Source organism: Ixodes scapularis, unplaced genomic scaffold (assembly GCF_016920785.2).
Source record: "Ixodes scapularis isolate PalLabHiFi unplaced genomic scaffold, ASM1692078v2 PGA_scaffold2__306_contigs__length_199485367, whole genome shotgun sequence".
Lineage (NCBI taxonomy): Eukaryota > Metazoa > Arthropoda > Arachnida > Ixodida > Ixodidae > Ixodes > Ixodes scapularis.
In genome coordinates, this window is record NW_024609857.1 from 171,472,643 (window position 1) to 171,488,611 (window position 15,969).

A 15,969-nucleotide genomic window follows, 5' to 3' on the forward strand; every position below is an offset into this window, starting at 1 on the left:
TTATATGCTGGCTGATTGATTATCTTTAGACAGAATGAAACGAACGGCGCTATTTTGAACTAGTTCGAGAGCTTTACGTAGAACGGCGTGGTTATGATCCCAAAATGGAGGCTGTGTATTCTATTTTTACCGTACAAGAGTTTTCTAAAGAAGGAGCCTTAAGTTAAGTGGGAGGCCGTTTCGATATTCCGTCGTAGGTATCCGAACATGCGGTTAGCGTTGGCGATTATAACATATTATATATTGAATGACCGTCAGTGTCTATGTTCAAGGGCGCGCGCCTTGCCGGAAAACACGCATTAGTTTGCATATGTTAGGGATTAGTTCCATATGCCATTTTTGCAGCAAAGAGTAACATTATTTAAATGAGATTGCAAAACACGTTCATCGTTATCATCATGAAATTCCCGATAAATTACACAGTCATACGCGTATAAATGTAGGGCGAAAAAAAATTACCGCATCTCCACGTGGTGAATGATGTTGATTGGGGCGAAGCTGGGGTGGTGCTGATGATATTGATTTTGGTCATACGTAGTGCTGATGGTGCCGTTTTCATTAATGTCAGTAGGAGAATGTGTGGTTTTCTTCTTTTTCTTTTTTTAAGAAGACATAGGATGGCAACTCAGAACCCCCTACTCTTTTTTTTTTGTTCTTTTTCTTGATACTGATTTTGGTCATAGGTAGTGCTTATGGTGCCGTTTTCATTCATGTCAGTAGAAGAATGTGTGGTTTTCTTCTTTTTCTTTTTGTAAGAAGACAGATGGGATGGCAACTCAGAACACCCTACACTTTTTTTTTCTTCTTTTTCTTGATACTGATTTTGATCATAGGTAGTGCTGATGGTGCAGTTTTCATTAATGTCAGTAGAAGAATGTGTGGTTTTCTTAATTTTCTTTTTTTTAAGAAGACAGATGAAATGGCATCTCAAAGCCCCCTATTTTTTTTCTTTTTTTTCTTTTATTTTTATCTCTTTTTTTTTCATTTCTTTTCTTGCTCTCGCTGCTGAACTCACGAGCAGGAGCTCGTGAGCTCCTGCTCGTGAGCTCACGAGCAGGAGCACGCCGGACATTGTTTTCATTTTTTTTTTCTTGCTCTCGCTGCTGAACTCGCGAGCGGGAGCTCGTGAGCTCCTGCTCGTGAGCTCGCGAGCAGGGGCACGCCGGACGGCGGACGGACATACGGACATGGCTAGCCCCTAAGGAGCTTCGCCCCTAAAAACAACCTTGTAAATCACAAATGAAGATTAGGAAAAGATGCAGCTGTACAACCGAACCTTGGTCAGGCAAGAATTACTGCGATTTAGAGTTAAATATTGAGAGCGGTGGAAAAACATTCCAGTCAGGTTAATAAATTAAAATCTAGGTTTATGCGAGAAAGTTTAAGCATTAGTAATATATGATTAACCTTGTCAAATGCTTTAGAAAAATAGAAAAATACAGTAAGCTTGATAGTTTTCTTATTTCTTCAGTAGAGCTTGCAAAGAATGGGTGAAATGAAACAAATGAGTTTCACAAAAAAAAAAATGTTAGCGACGGAAATTATGTTGAGCAGGAGCTAGAAAAGAATTAGATTTTATGTAATTAAAAATATGAGAGTGCAGTGTGCGGCATGATTTTACATTGAATATATGGTAGCTAAATGGGTCGGTCATTTAATGGAGAATGTCTGTTACCGTGCTTATGCAGTGGAACCACCTTCGCAGTTTTCCGTTCTATTGGGAGCGTGCCGCACTCAAGAGATTGCTCGAAAAGTTTGGCCAAAAAAGAATTAGTATATTTTAGTTTGTCTTAAGAAATTTTGAGGTAATATTATCACTTCCACGTGACGATGATACTTTCAAAGAATCAAATATCTTAACTTTACATTTCGAGTATGCACCATAACAATGAAAAACATCGGGCTGAACGCACAATGTGGAACGTTAAAAAATACATTTTCATCACCTACAGGAATACCGTTTGAAAGGAACATTACTAAACACTGATGGATATTCTGGCAGCAGGAGTAGCGCACCAGACCCATCGTTTAGAGAAATTAAGGCGTCTTCATTGTCGTTCGCAGTCTTCCAGAACTTTTTGGGGTCATTTAACAATAAACTTGGTAAAGTGTCTTTAAAAAATTCTCCTTGACGTCGCATACAGCTTGGAAATATTCGATCTCGGCCGAAAAGTACGCCTCCCACCAATCAGTCGTGTTACGTAATTTAGGTAAACGAAAAATTAGCTGTTTTTTATTAGAAAGACGTTTTGTAGTGTTATATACCGAGGTCATTTAGCATCAGATTGAATAGGCCTAACGGGTACATACGCATCAATCAGTTCGTTCAGTTTTAAACAACAATATAAAATTTTCCTTCACGCTTCGCTCTTCAAATTTTGGCAGATATATGTACAAATAGCTGTAGAGTCTTTGTTATTAAATCAAACTTGGCAGTATTTTAGTCAAAAATAAGCTTTACTTCTTTCAATATTGATTGGGGGAGCAACTTTGAGATCAAAATTTAACAACGAGTGATCGCTTAAACCTGGGAGATACGTCAATGAAAATAGCAGTTTAGGGTCTGTCGACAGAATTAAATCAAGTGTGTTTACTGTATCAGTGGCATACTTTGTTGGTTTGGTTACCAGCTGCGTAAATTTAAGACACGCACACAGATAAAAAGATTGTTAGTTTTTCAGTAACCGGAACCGCAACGAAACCGTTATTTGAAATTCGCTATAACCGTAACCGTCACCGTCACCGTAAATTATTTACCGGTAACCAATATTAACCGATATTAATCGAAAAATCAACATATTATTTTTTTTCAAGAATGAGCTCGAGGAGAGATTTTGAAATGTCGTGGTCATTTGAAAGAGTTACCGTCAGCGAACGGAGCATCTTTTCATAAATTACCGTTCAATCTAAATTTAAGATTAAGAATACTTAGTCGGAACGAATGGTCAACCTTATAATAAAAATTATATTTCTAAATCTGCCACACTTTTCAACTCGCTTCATGTATTAAGCAAGTGTGCCCTTTAGGGTATTAACTAAGAATTTACAATTTTGAGATGTCCGTCCAACTCGGTTCTTTTAAAACCACCGATGTTATTGACCTGCAGTCGCCAGCATGAAGAAACGAGGTAAATTCACTATCATGTAGAGCTGGCGGAAAACAGAAGCTGCTATTCATTTCGTCTGTGACTTTGCCGTTCGTCTTTTTAGTATTTGTCGGTTTGTAGCTCTAAACTTCACCACCGACGTATGACCTCGGTTTTCTACAGGAAAGATAGTCATCCAAGCACACCCCCCCCCCCCACCCCCCAATAGTTCAATCGCCTCATAAACGGCGAGGAGGGATAATACGACCAAGTCAGTGAAAGGTGAAGAGGGTATGGAAGAGGATTTACTGAGCAAAAAGTGAGAGTGCGAAGTGGTGTACTACGATCCGCCGATATTTTAGAGCGCAGCTCTTAGGCGCCCGTTTCCGGCTTGAGCGGCGTCGGCGTCGCCGTCGCCGTCGCCGTCGCCGTCGGCGTAACCGCGCGGTGCATTATGGGTAAATTTTCCCGAAGGAGCCTGAGGTCCTCCCGAGGTCCTTCGGGAGGACCTCGGGTTCCTTCGGGGGGACCTCGGAAGGACCTCGGGTTCCTTCTGGAGGGCCTCGGGAGGACCTCGGGCTCCTTCGGGAGGGCCTCGGGAGGACCTTGGGCTCCTTCGGGAGGACCTCGGGAGGACCTAGGGGGGGGGGGGGTCACGTGACGATGACGTCATCAGTGACGATGACGATGCGGATGCCGATGACGTCATCAGTGACGATGACGATGCGGATACCGATGACGTCATCAGTGACGATGACGATGCGGATGCCGATGACGTCATCAGTGACGATGACGATGGCGATGCGGATGCCAATGACTTTATCGGCATCCGCATCGTCATCGTCATCATCACTGATGACGTCATCGTCACGTGACCCCGCCAGGACCTCGGGTTCCTTCGGGAGGACCTCGGAAGCACCTCGGGTTTCTTCGGGAAGACCTCGGAAGGACCTCGGGTTCCTTCGGGAGGACCTCGGAAGGACCTCGGGTTCCTTCGGGAGGACCTCGGGAGGACCTCGGGCTCCTTCGGGAGGACCTCGGGAGGACCTCGGGTTCCTTCGGGAGGACCTAGGGGGGGGTCACGTGACCTGGGGGGTCACGTGACGATGACGTCATCAGGGATGATGCCGATGCCGATGACGTCATCAGTGACGTCACTGATGACGTCATCAGTCATGATGACGATGGCGATGCGGATGCCAATGACGTAATCGGCATCCGCATCGTCATCGTCACGTTACCCCCCAGGTCACGTGACCCCTCCCCCCGATGTCACGTGATCTCCCAGGTCACGTGACCCCCCCCCCCCCTTCCGAGGTCAACTAATCCCCCCAGTACCCTTCCCTCCTCCTCCTCAAGAGCTCCGCTCAAATTCGGCGTTACAGGGAGTTGTAAACGGCTTTCATTTTTAGCCACTTAATCCAAAGACATCACGTGAATGCGCATGACTTCCTGATTTCGAAACCCTATCTCGTTCCTCTAAATTTACTATCATAAATTTAAAAAATGTTATATATTGCTCGCTGCCAAAACGAATACATTGTTCTCGTGAGGCTTTTTTTTCTCCTTTCACCGCCATACAAACGTGACGTCACTGTCGGGCAGCGAGGCGCACCGCCGGCAATCGGGTACGCTCGCACCCGCCTTTCTCTCGTCAAACAGCGAAAAAACAGGGGTGATCGTGCTATCTCAAGTTGATAATAAACTCTAGCTGTGTAAAGTATGACCTCGGCCTACGTGCTGAACTATGAAAAAGGGTAAAAAAACGAAAGCAATTGGGATTTCGAGAAAACCGTTTTTTCAACTCGGTACACGCAAGCCGCAGCTCGCTAGTATCGAGAAATTGCTAGCAAACCAGTTCTCCTTCTATCAAAAAATGGCAGAAACGCTGGCAAAAAAAAAAAGGTCGAAGGGTCACGCAATACATGTTATGACATATTATCCAAGCACCACGGATAATTCTCGGAATATGATTACAGGTGCCACAGGCGCTCGTGTTTTTTGAAGGAATGGGCCTTTTCTTTAATTCCCTCATAAAAGTTATTGCTGCAGATGCCAGCATGTGTAACTACCTTCGTAGCATGCATATGCTCCTTGGTATTTAAGTTATTGAGCAAAATATCTACAGACCATTCTAGAAAAGCGCTTCTAGTCAGTTCCCCAATCAGCGTTCGTGCCTGCGTCGCGTACTTTGCTCGCCTTCCGAAGCGGCGAACATGCGCGTGCTAAGCTGTGACCTAACAGATGTAGACTGTAATTCTCGGAAACAAACACATGGATAGAATGAAATGAACTGCATTTGTGTAGGCCAGGTGACAGATTACTCTTTCTGAAGATTGTGCTAAAATGACAATTAAAAGAACCCCCAACCACCGAGCCAAATATCAAGGTGGAATAACTGTCGCATAAAATACACAAATACACAATTTATCTTTAAATAAATTATATTTGCTCGAAGGTACAATACTGCGTAAAGTACAAAAATGTATGCTACAATTATTCAAATACATCCTACAATTTTTCTTTCAAAATAAGTTAACAAAAGTTGGTCAAATAAAAGTTTGTGCTCACCTCTTTTTTTGACTGCCGGAGTAGATTGCAACGCGTTCAAGAACTCACCCATGAGTGCGTAATTCTATATTAGTTTTTTTTTTCAAATTAAATTTTGATTTTGCATGGTTTCTCTCAGCTGTAACTTTACATGCTTCCCCTCGATAACATTAATATGTTCATGGTTTTAAAAACGTTTTCAGCCCCATATAGAAGAACAAAATAGATGGTGCTATGGAGCAGCCCCATATAACATTTCTCTGTAATAGAATAAAATAATGGCAATTTCACCTCCTTCTGCGAGAGAATATTGCACGCCAATCATTTGACAAACGAGGCAACTGCTCTATTGTGTAATAATGGAGCTCGACACTTGTTCCCTAAACACTTGTAATACCAGACATGAGTAGCAACGTGTCAAAAGTCATGTATAAACTCGGACTTCAACTTTGTTTAGACGTTTCACCTCTCGTCTTCAACAAATCGGCTGCGTGAGCGTAACTCCGAGGGAAGCCCGAGCTACTTTCGGTCCCCAAAACGATGTTTATGAAAAATAAAACGAAAACACTGAAGGAATTGCGAGCAAGAAATGTGATAGCGCCAAATTTCGACAATAGTACTGGAACGCGTGTGCACTATTTTTCTTGATATTACTAGGGCTCCTCTCTGGACAGATGTCGTAGTAGTCACAGCCGGCTTGAGTCAGCGCTTGCCGCTCTTAAAGCGGTTCCAGCTGCTGAAGAATACTCAACTCGCAGCACGCGGTTATAAACTATTCCGAGCATAAGTGAGTATGTTTTAAGTGACGCTAGTTCTCTCGGCACATAGTTTGCGCAAAAGCACCTTGACGTGGCTGGCCTTCATTGCTGCCGGGGAGCTCTTTTTTTTCTCTCCCACGAAAACAAAGGTATAAAATAAGCTTTTCCCTGCACTGTTCCTGCAATCTACCGCGGAGCACAGATTCCCACCCATTGCGAATGCCCTTCCAACCTTGAAGCCGGGAAAAAATAATCTCGATCGCTGGCGCCCAGAAAGCCACTTCTCGACAGCCCGGGTTGGTCGTCCGCCTTCCAGCCGGAGACGTGCAAGGGTAGGGAAAAATAGAGATTTTTCATTGCTGAGAGTAGAGAGTCGCCCCATGTGACCCTCGTGGCCGGCGTAAAAATTTCAATAACTTTAAAGGAAACTTTGATTTTTATAAAATATTTTGGTTATCAGTTGCGAAAGGGTTATTGATGCGGTATGCCAATTTCCAGCGAAATCGAACACTACCAATAAAAATTCGGCAGAGTTCCCATTTAATGCCACATGTGCGCTGCAACTAGGGATGCTGCGAACCGGTTGAGGTTGGAGTTAGACCAGGTTAGACTTTTATAAACTTTTATTGGAAAAGTCGAAAAAATTCTACTAGGGTTCGACTGCTATTCCCGTGCGTGGACGGCTGGCTCAGTTGACCTTGTATTGGATGGTGATGACCAAAGGATCAAGTCAAACATTCTACTTTTTGTAAGGGCAGAGCATTGTGTTGTTTTGATAATAGAGCAAGAATAAATTATGTTTTTAAGTTTTAGGTTATCAGAAAATGTTACGTTGATTGTAACTATTTCTGAAATAAAAAAAATTATTCCGTCAAAACATTTTTTGCAAACCTATACAAGTTTGTGTCAGAGTCTAACCACGCTGTCCACAAATTCGAACCTTGTAGAGCCTGGTTAAAAGGTCGAAGGTTCGTCGAACCAGTCGACCCTTAAGGTTCGATGTGAAAATCTGGTTCGAAGAAAGTTCGTGACTTTCCTTGTTGCAGCATATCTGTAGGAAAAGCTCCGCCTCCAAACCCCGGAGAAAAATGGCGCTACTGTATAGATGCACAATTTTTCTAGCGTCACAGAATCGGACAGCGAGAAACGTGAAACGTGCGCTTCTACAACCACATGTATTTGCTTGGAAATAGCAAACATGACGTAGGTATAACAGCGCACAACAACGGAGACTAGGGGAAGGAACGAACAACAGAGGACATATTTTTACAGCTTTATGTGTTGTTGGTTCCTCTTCTGGGCCTTCCTTGTTTTGCGCTACGGCATTTACATTATATTTGACATTCACCAAATAGCCCAGCTCACAATTCGTTTCCTTTATTCGGCTTAGCAGTATTTTACTAGAGGAGGGCTATAGTTCTGCTCTTTCCTCCAGTGTGAGCGAAGCCTTTTCTGGATATCTTAGGTTGCAACAAACTATAGCGACGAGAAGGTGCGAGTTCTTTAGCACCAAGTGGGAACTTTCTAAGGGTTGTTTACAAACGTTACCGAATAATAAAATAACGATATTTTAATTTTTGTTATATAGAATGCGATGATCCTCGAGATGTGGAAGTAACAAATGTGCTTTGGTATCAAACTAAGTAATGGAATTAGATGTAGTGAACAAGTGTTGGAACTAGAAACATGGGCAACTTTTGACCAATTAGAAGTACTAAGACGTTTTTGAGTTCTTGGTATTGGTGATTTTCGGTTCTTAGATATCTGGGACTACTTTAAACCGTTTATTATTAAACGGCTATCTAGCATTTGAATAAATCAAATCACTGGGGAAACCGAAAACAAAGCGGTTTTTAGGAACGTGTAACCGGTAACCAGAACCGTAAAAATTAAAACCGTAAAAACAGCCGAAGCGAAACCTATATCAACAGGAATCAGTAAATATAACCGTAACCGAAACGTTCTACTTTTCGGTTTGAGTCCCTGGTTGAAACAGGTTGAAAAAAAAAAAAAAGGTGGGTCAGAGGACCTAATATCAGGGAAATTAAAATGTTCTAAAAGAAAAACTTAAAGAAAGTTTTTCTCTTGACAAACAATATAATTATTAACGTCATGGAAGTCATCATTAAATGTCAGTGCGCTGTTTGGGGGGCGGTAGCAGACACATAATAAAATGCTTGTGTTATTTAAAGTGATACAAGCCTACACCATTTCTAGATCGCGAAACAACATCTGCACAAAAGGAAGGTAGTTCTGTGATACGGGTACGAGTGTGCCACCCCCAAGTCTACAGTCTCTATCAAGAGGATAAGCATTATATATTTCATCAACCTTCGAAAATTGAAGAGCTTTAGACATTTTTACTGAGCCATGTTTCCGGAAGAAAAAACGAGTCTGCGTTCGTTGAGCTTACAACAGTCTTAAGCTGATATCGTCTATTCATAACGCTTCTTGTGTTAGTAAAAGTAACCGAAAAAAAAATGAAAAAAAACAAAGAACATCTCCGTCACTGCTTCTTGCCCGTAGCTATGACGCTTTTGACAGTGTCTTCGGGTTAAAAGACATTGTTGCCTAATTTTCACGAGCACGGGTGAGATAGGCTTGCCCGTGTGCACTATCTTAATCATGGTCACCCAAAATAGTTTTGGCAAGAGGCTGTCCTTCGTGAGTTTGTTCTCGTAGCTTGTCACCGGCCCAGCCTCTACCGAACCGGAAAGTGCTAGCAAGTTAATTTTCTGCCTAGTTCACGTCTTCCTCAAACACAGAGCTTGTAAGATTACACCTTCGACAGTTTACGTCATCCCTCACATACGCTTCTTGATTAATAACCAACTCATCATACTTAAGGTATATTTTGGCTTCGGGGTTTTCTTTTATCTTTAGCAGTTGCCCATAAGTGTCTCCGGGTGCTCTGAATTCTGAGCGGAAAGTGTTCTGATATTGAAATTTACGTTCCTTTTATCTTTCTTTCGTTTCCTCGTTGTTTAATTTTTTATCGAAGTCGAACAAACGCAAAACTACAGGTCGTGTTTTGTTTCGTGTCTCCCAAACGATGGATACGTTTAAGACGATTGTCCTTAATGCCCAGCTTCTCCTCAAATATCTATTTCAAGGTAAACTCCCGGGCAGTTTGGCGTTTCCGTTTCACGTTCATTGACTCCATAAAGAATCAAATTATTCCATCGACTGCGGTTTTCAAGATCATCTATTTTTCTCATTAGCGTTGCAACCTGATGATTTAAATCGGTCACAGAACGCTCACAGCCATCCAATCTTTCTACTACACACGAAAACGACTCTAGCTTTCCTTTTATTGAAGCCAATCCTTTATCTGTTTCCGATATGGGCGAGTCTATTTTTCCTTGAATTGACTTTAGTCGTTTTGAGTTTTCCTTCGGACTTCCAATAATTTGTACCAGCTGCTCGTCGATAGTTCGACCAGGGTTCATTTTAACATCTTCGCTCAGAAGAATATTAAGAAAACAAAACGACTCAAGACAACCCGCTATAGAATCACATTACGGGCCTGGGCAAGGAAGCACAATCAAACAGAAACAATCACTTTTCAATTCTTTAATAGGAAGCTTTCTGCTAACAAGGACGAAAAAAGCGGAGCAATTGAGTCGTGTCTGCATCGTTCGGCTGCTGACTTGCTCTCTGACGAAACAAATCTGAGGGGCGTTGCTCGCTGGTCCTGTTGATGTCGATGTCGCTTGGGTGTTCCCTCGAAGAGGATACAGTTCGAGAAACCAAGCGATGTTTCCGTTGTGTACCGCTGTGCCAGCATCGTCGAAGGTTATCACCGGTACTCGTTGGTGGCACTTGACACAACAGGAATCGCCCGCACCGCCAATATCTCCGAACAAAAACGGGTTGATGCACGCGGAAAGAACCTAGACGAAAAAATCGAAGAAATTGAGCAGTGCCTGCACCGTTCGGCTGTTACCTTGCCCTCGCGTAATGATTTAAATTTTTATGATTATACATATTTTTATAAAAAAAAAGATTCTCTCATCCCTTGACTGCTGAGATCGGAGAGAAGGTAAGAAAGGGGGGATGGGTCGAAAAGGGTAAAGCCCCGTTAACACTCTTGCGACCGAGTAAGACCGAGAGAGACCAGACCGGTTTTTAAGCCTCTTGAGACGTCTTAGGACCGGATGCGCCGCAGCGGATCCGGTCCTAAGACGTCGCAAGAGGCTTAAAAAGCGGTCTGGTCTCTCTCGGTCTTACTCGGTCGCATAAATGTGAACGGCGCTTAAGGGTGAAGGGTGTAATGGTAACTTCCGCAATTAGATTGAGTCCCATTGCTCGGCCGGAGTGACAACGTCCAGCAGCGAGTTCACGACAGCCTCTTGTCATTATACCACATACTATTCTCCAGTTGTTCACGTAAACATATTAGAAATAATTCACGCATTGTGCGGAATCTGAAAACTTAGACGTGATACTGAATAAAACGACTAGGCTGATGAATCGGGCAATTGTTTTATTTATCAGTTTTCGTATATATATAAACAGTGTTTTAAACCTCTGAAAAAACTCCATTCAAAAAGTCTAGAAAACCGTGGGCTACGAAGGATGTGCTAAAATTTATAACGAAGAAAAACAATCTTTATCCGCGGCTTTTGCGTACAAAAGACAGATGTGCTTAAAATGTATATCAAAAATACCAAAATGTGATAAACATTATGTTAAAAAACCCGAATGGTTTATATTAATGCAAAAAGTTGGCGTCATAAAAATAGAAGTGACGTTATATGGAAAACATTGATATTTTAAACCGAAATCACCAGAAAAACATTTCCCAAGAACTAATAGGGGAAGTGATTGACCAGAGTGGAGTTAGCGAACCAATTTGTTGACTATTTCACAAATTTATTTTCCCCTGTGCAGATCACATTAATGAAACTACCTAGATGAGACACGTACGTCACGAAATGAAAGTTGCACCAAATAAAATAAATTTAGCTTAATATTTCCGACGCCAGACGCAATTTAGGGTGATGTCACGGCCCACTCTCGCCCCCGGACACAGATCGGCGTGGTTCTTTGCGGAGTTCTCTGTGCCTAACTCAAGAGATTTCTCAAGTGTTTTATATTTCCCACTGACAAGAATAAAGTAGGTTCGGTGTTTTGAAACCTCAAAAGACAGCAAATGTATCCACTTTAACAACTGTAAGTGTAGCCGATATAATGCGCCATTGCCACTAGTATACCCTGTCTCACATATATTTTTTTTTAATTTGTCATTTTCGACTGGCATTTTCCCTAAAGGTATGCAGACTGCAAAGGAAACTGGTTTGTATAAGTCCGGAGATAAAAATGACATGTCTTACTACAGACCGATTTGACTCTTACCCCCGTTTGTTTCTAAGGGCCTGGAAAAAGTTATTATGTTAGCCCTTACCAATCTTTGTGAAAAGAATATGATCTTTGTTGATTCTCAACATAACTTTCGAAAAAATCTCTCCACTAAGCTTCTCATTAGGCTTAGCGTGCGTGGCGAAACGGCACTTGGAAAAAAACGAAATTTCGTGCTAGGCCACTCGGCGGATCAGTAATCTTTTTTTTTTTTTGTCCCTACTGCCACAGTATATTGGATAAAACGTTCAGAGGATAAAATTTGTATACCTTATTTGTTTTGCTCAATTCAGTGAAAAGTTTGTTCAGTTGCGATTTCTTCGATTTGTTAAGTAAAGAAGTTAGACGTCTGTATGAAAAGCATCATATATTGTACATATCTTGAATCCCCTACCCAGCTTTGTTCGCAAGCCGGCCTTCCATCGCTTAGCAGTAGGAGAAAAACCAAGCGTTTAAAGCTTCTCTTTATGATACTTAATGACCTTGTTTTTATTGACAATGTTTCTTATATTACGCCTCACCAATCTAGAATTTCAAGAAACAAACATAGTCGACAAATACAAGAATACAGAGATAACAAGGAATGTTTTAAAAATTATTTTTTTCCACGCACAAAACGCGAGTGGAATTCCCTGCCGGAAAGTATAATGGCATGTGAAGATGCAGAAAAGTTATTTTCTTCATTAAGCGTGTTTCTAGATATTTAGGTGTATTGGCATGGTCTGTATGTGAATGAACGGGTGTGCTTTTGTACCATGTGTACCATTGTTGAATTGTTCTTTTTTCCACTCCTGTAGGAGTCCCGACTCGGGACTGACAGTAGGTGAAATAAATAAATAAATAATAACATGATTAAATATTTGTTGCATTGAAAGCAACATACACTACGAGTTAGTATCAGCAAATAATTAACAATCTGGTAGAAACAAATGGCAACGATCTAGATTTGCATCTTAAAATATAACATGTATCATCTTTTCGAAAGTGTGGATTAATAAGTTCAAACAATACATTGCATATGATTGTAACTGAATGTTTGGAATGTTCCGAAAGCCCTTAAAAAAACTAAAACAGCTACAAATTATTTTTTTAAGACGATTGATATTGAAATTTTACTTTTTAGAGTTCCCTCTTGCATTTAAAGGCGTTTCTTGCTCATATAATATTTTTATCTATAACGATGCTGTACTTGTTGAACAGGTTCGAGCTTTGATTTGGTATATAATTTATGTCATCAAATTAAATGTTACAAAAATTCCCATCATCCCAACCTGACAAATTATCCTCAAAGGGGAAGGCTATAAATAGTTTACAAACATATCTAGAAAAGAGAAATTTTGTGTCAACATCTTCCACTTTTAATGTAGTTCAAAAAGAGCCACGTAAAAAGTATATTTGTTGTGCGGAAGCAATTACAATCTCGCGAGACAAGAGCTGAAATAAAAAAAAAGAATTGCCTTAGGTGATTTAAAAGTAATAAACTCGAGAACTAAAATAGGACGCAAAAACGGTTTTCATTTTCGTCCTAGGAAAGAATTTGCCCAGCATGTATACTTTTTCAAACCTATTTTTAAAATGTCTCATTTTTCTTGTACAATCTGAAATCAAATCGCTCATATATTCAAGAGAAAGTTCAGTGCGTCCTCCGCCATATGTATCAATTTCAAATAAATATACGGCACGCCGTCGCTTCTCGAAGAAATGTGAGGTCGGACGGAACTCAGTGCAGAATCCAGTTCACCAATCGTGAAATGACGTCCATGGCTTCTTCACAATATGAAGGCACGGCTCTGATCCGGGATAGGGGCTTGCTGGATTGGGTCGCGTATGTTGTCAACGAAACGTAGAACTGGTTTTCAACTTCTTTCCCTGAACAGTTTCTTGTTAAAGCCGACGAGCGAAATAGACGGAGCTGTGTCTGAGAAGATTTGAGACATCAAAAGGTCTTCATATGCTTACATAATGGCTTTCTGTGATCTCTAGTTTCCTAAATTGTCATCGAGCGATGTCGAGCAAGCGTCTTAATATGATGACAAATTTTCTTTTGCACCCTGCGTGATTCGCGAAGATTTTTAATATCTTTAGTTCTCCTGGGTTGTATCTTCCCTCCGACACATTGCGCGGAGGCGCTCATACTCTGCTTCTCCAGACGTATGCCAATTGGTTCGCATTAGGAAGCATTTTTAAGCACTGATGAAGCCATTCATGATATTGTACGTGAGCACGTGTTCACTCTCATGAGTTTCAATGTCTGCCAACCGTGTGACTTGCGATTTGTGTGCTGTTCCAACGAATGTTTTGTCGAGGCAGCTGCTGCCTTCCGTTGCGTATAAATAAGTCGGGGATTCGCGATTGGGGATAAATAGGGTATAATGGTCGGCGAGCTCCACCAAGCCTCTTCCTTGAGAGTTCCTTCTCATGCTTCCTGGTATGGTCTGATGGGCATTAAGATCCCCCGTACGAATATGTGGCAACGACGTTGTATAGGACAGATTCCAAATACTGTTTGTCGAATATAAACTTTGGTGGTATGTATGGAACTTTTTGATTAATTTCACTTGAAATCGTAGCACAAACGTATCCTTTGTTGCGTGTGCTGGAACGACTTGTGCACAATATATGTAAGGCCCCTTCTAATAAACATTATCACTCGACTCGTACTATGAGCGCATACTGAGTACTTTATACCACGATAACCAAATATATTTTGACGAGTTTGATTCACGTGATACAATAATGGAGAATCTATATTTAAAAACCGACTGTCTCAAGTCAGAAAGTCGTGAATGCGAACGTTTTGCATTTCATTGTAGGACGGAGGCTTTTCTTATAATGTTCGTCCATAGTTCTGACGTACGGTCTTTGCGATGGTGACGTTCACTCAAGGACGTTAATAATTACTCCACAGTTTGCGGTGGCACTATTTGTGGAGGGTTGCTTGCACTAGTGAATTTTCGTATGATGGCTTTTAACGCTACGAATAACATTGCTAGGAGCTCCTGAGCAACAACTACTAGCTGTCCTGGGTGCTATGAAAGATTCGAAGGGGGGCGGTGTTGCTGGCCTCTTGGTGGGAAGCGTTAGAATATTTAGTATGCTACGTGGGGCCGGCACAGGTGTTAACATCGTTGATTCTACTGGATGCTCCTCCAAGGAAGGGAAATCTTCTGGTATCGTGGTTCTCTTCTCCTTTTGGCTCGTGGAAGAAGGTTTCAACATCTCAGTCTAAGTTGTCTTTGTGGGTGCTTCCAGAGATTCATCCGATTGTTGTGGACGGCAAACAATGGCTAGATTTGGAAACGTTGTGCCATCAATGTGTTTTGTTAACGATAATATTTTTTGTGCAACAATAGCATTTTTTTGCGGTCAGTAAGAATATTGTCACGGGTGATAACCAAAAATAACAAATAAACAGGAACAAATAAACGTTTAATGTGGCGAACTTCTGCCAAAATTAAAAGAGTACAAAAGATAATAATAGAGCGTCGCGGGCGTCGAAGTGGGCGTGGCAGCAGAGTCGAACGCTGGGGCGAGACCAGGGTGTAAGATAGACAGGTGGGGAAACGGCCCATAGAAGCCTACCGCAGCGCCGTGACCGGATTGTGTACTCGTCTGCTTGCGGGTACCCCTGATTTGCGACAGATGGCGCTGCGGCGAGAGGAAATAAAGTCGGAATCGGGTTTGCGTGGAACTCTATGGGAGAGTGCGCAAAATAAACCGAAAGCACGACAGTCCTCCATTGAAAATCGACGAGAAACCATCTCCATCAGTTTAGCCGGTCGCTACCGGTCGCCCACCCGGAGTGAGAGTTCGCGGTGCTCCACATAGATGGCGCCACAGAAAAAGAGAAAACCGAGGGGGACACAATCCGGTCGCTCATTTGGCTCTCGTTTCCCCACCTGTCTATCTTACAACCTGGGCGAGACTGACTCCGCTCTCCTTGCGGAGCCCCTTATGTACCCTCGTTGGTTTCTGGATTATTGGGCGTAGAACTTTCGGTGCGTAGAGCAATCCGAACACGATCAGGCGAGAATGTTCTCGAACTTACGAGAAGCCCAAGTTGAAAGAATAAATAAAAGGACAGTCCGCTGACTGGAATCGAACCTATACCTTCTGCGTGAAAGTCAAGCGCGGTAACCACTGGCCCACGCGCGCGCTTGCTCGCCCACGCGCGTGGCAATATTGCGATTAGTGGTTGCCGCTGCAGTTGGCAC

The 15,969-nt window shown here is 42.1% G+C and overlaps 1 protein-coding gene across 3 annotated transcripts in view; it reads left to right on the forward strand.

Moving 5' to 3' along the window:
* LOC8030315 (sphingomyelin phosphodiesterase) overlaps positions 1 to 15,969 on the forward strand; it is a 116,325-nt gene that overhangs the window by 47,309 nt on the left and 53,047 nt on the right. The gene's annotated exons all lie outside the window — the stretch shown is intronic.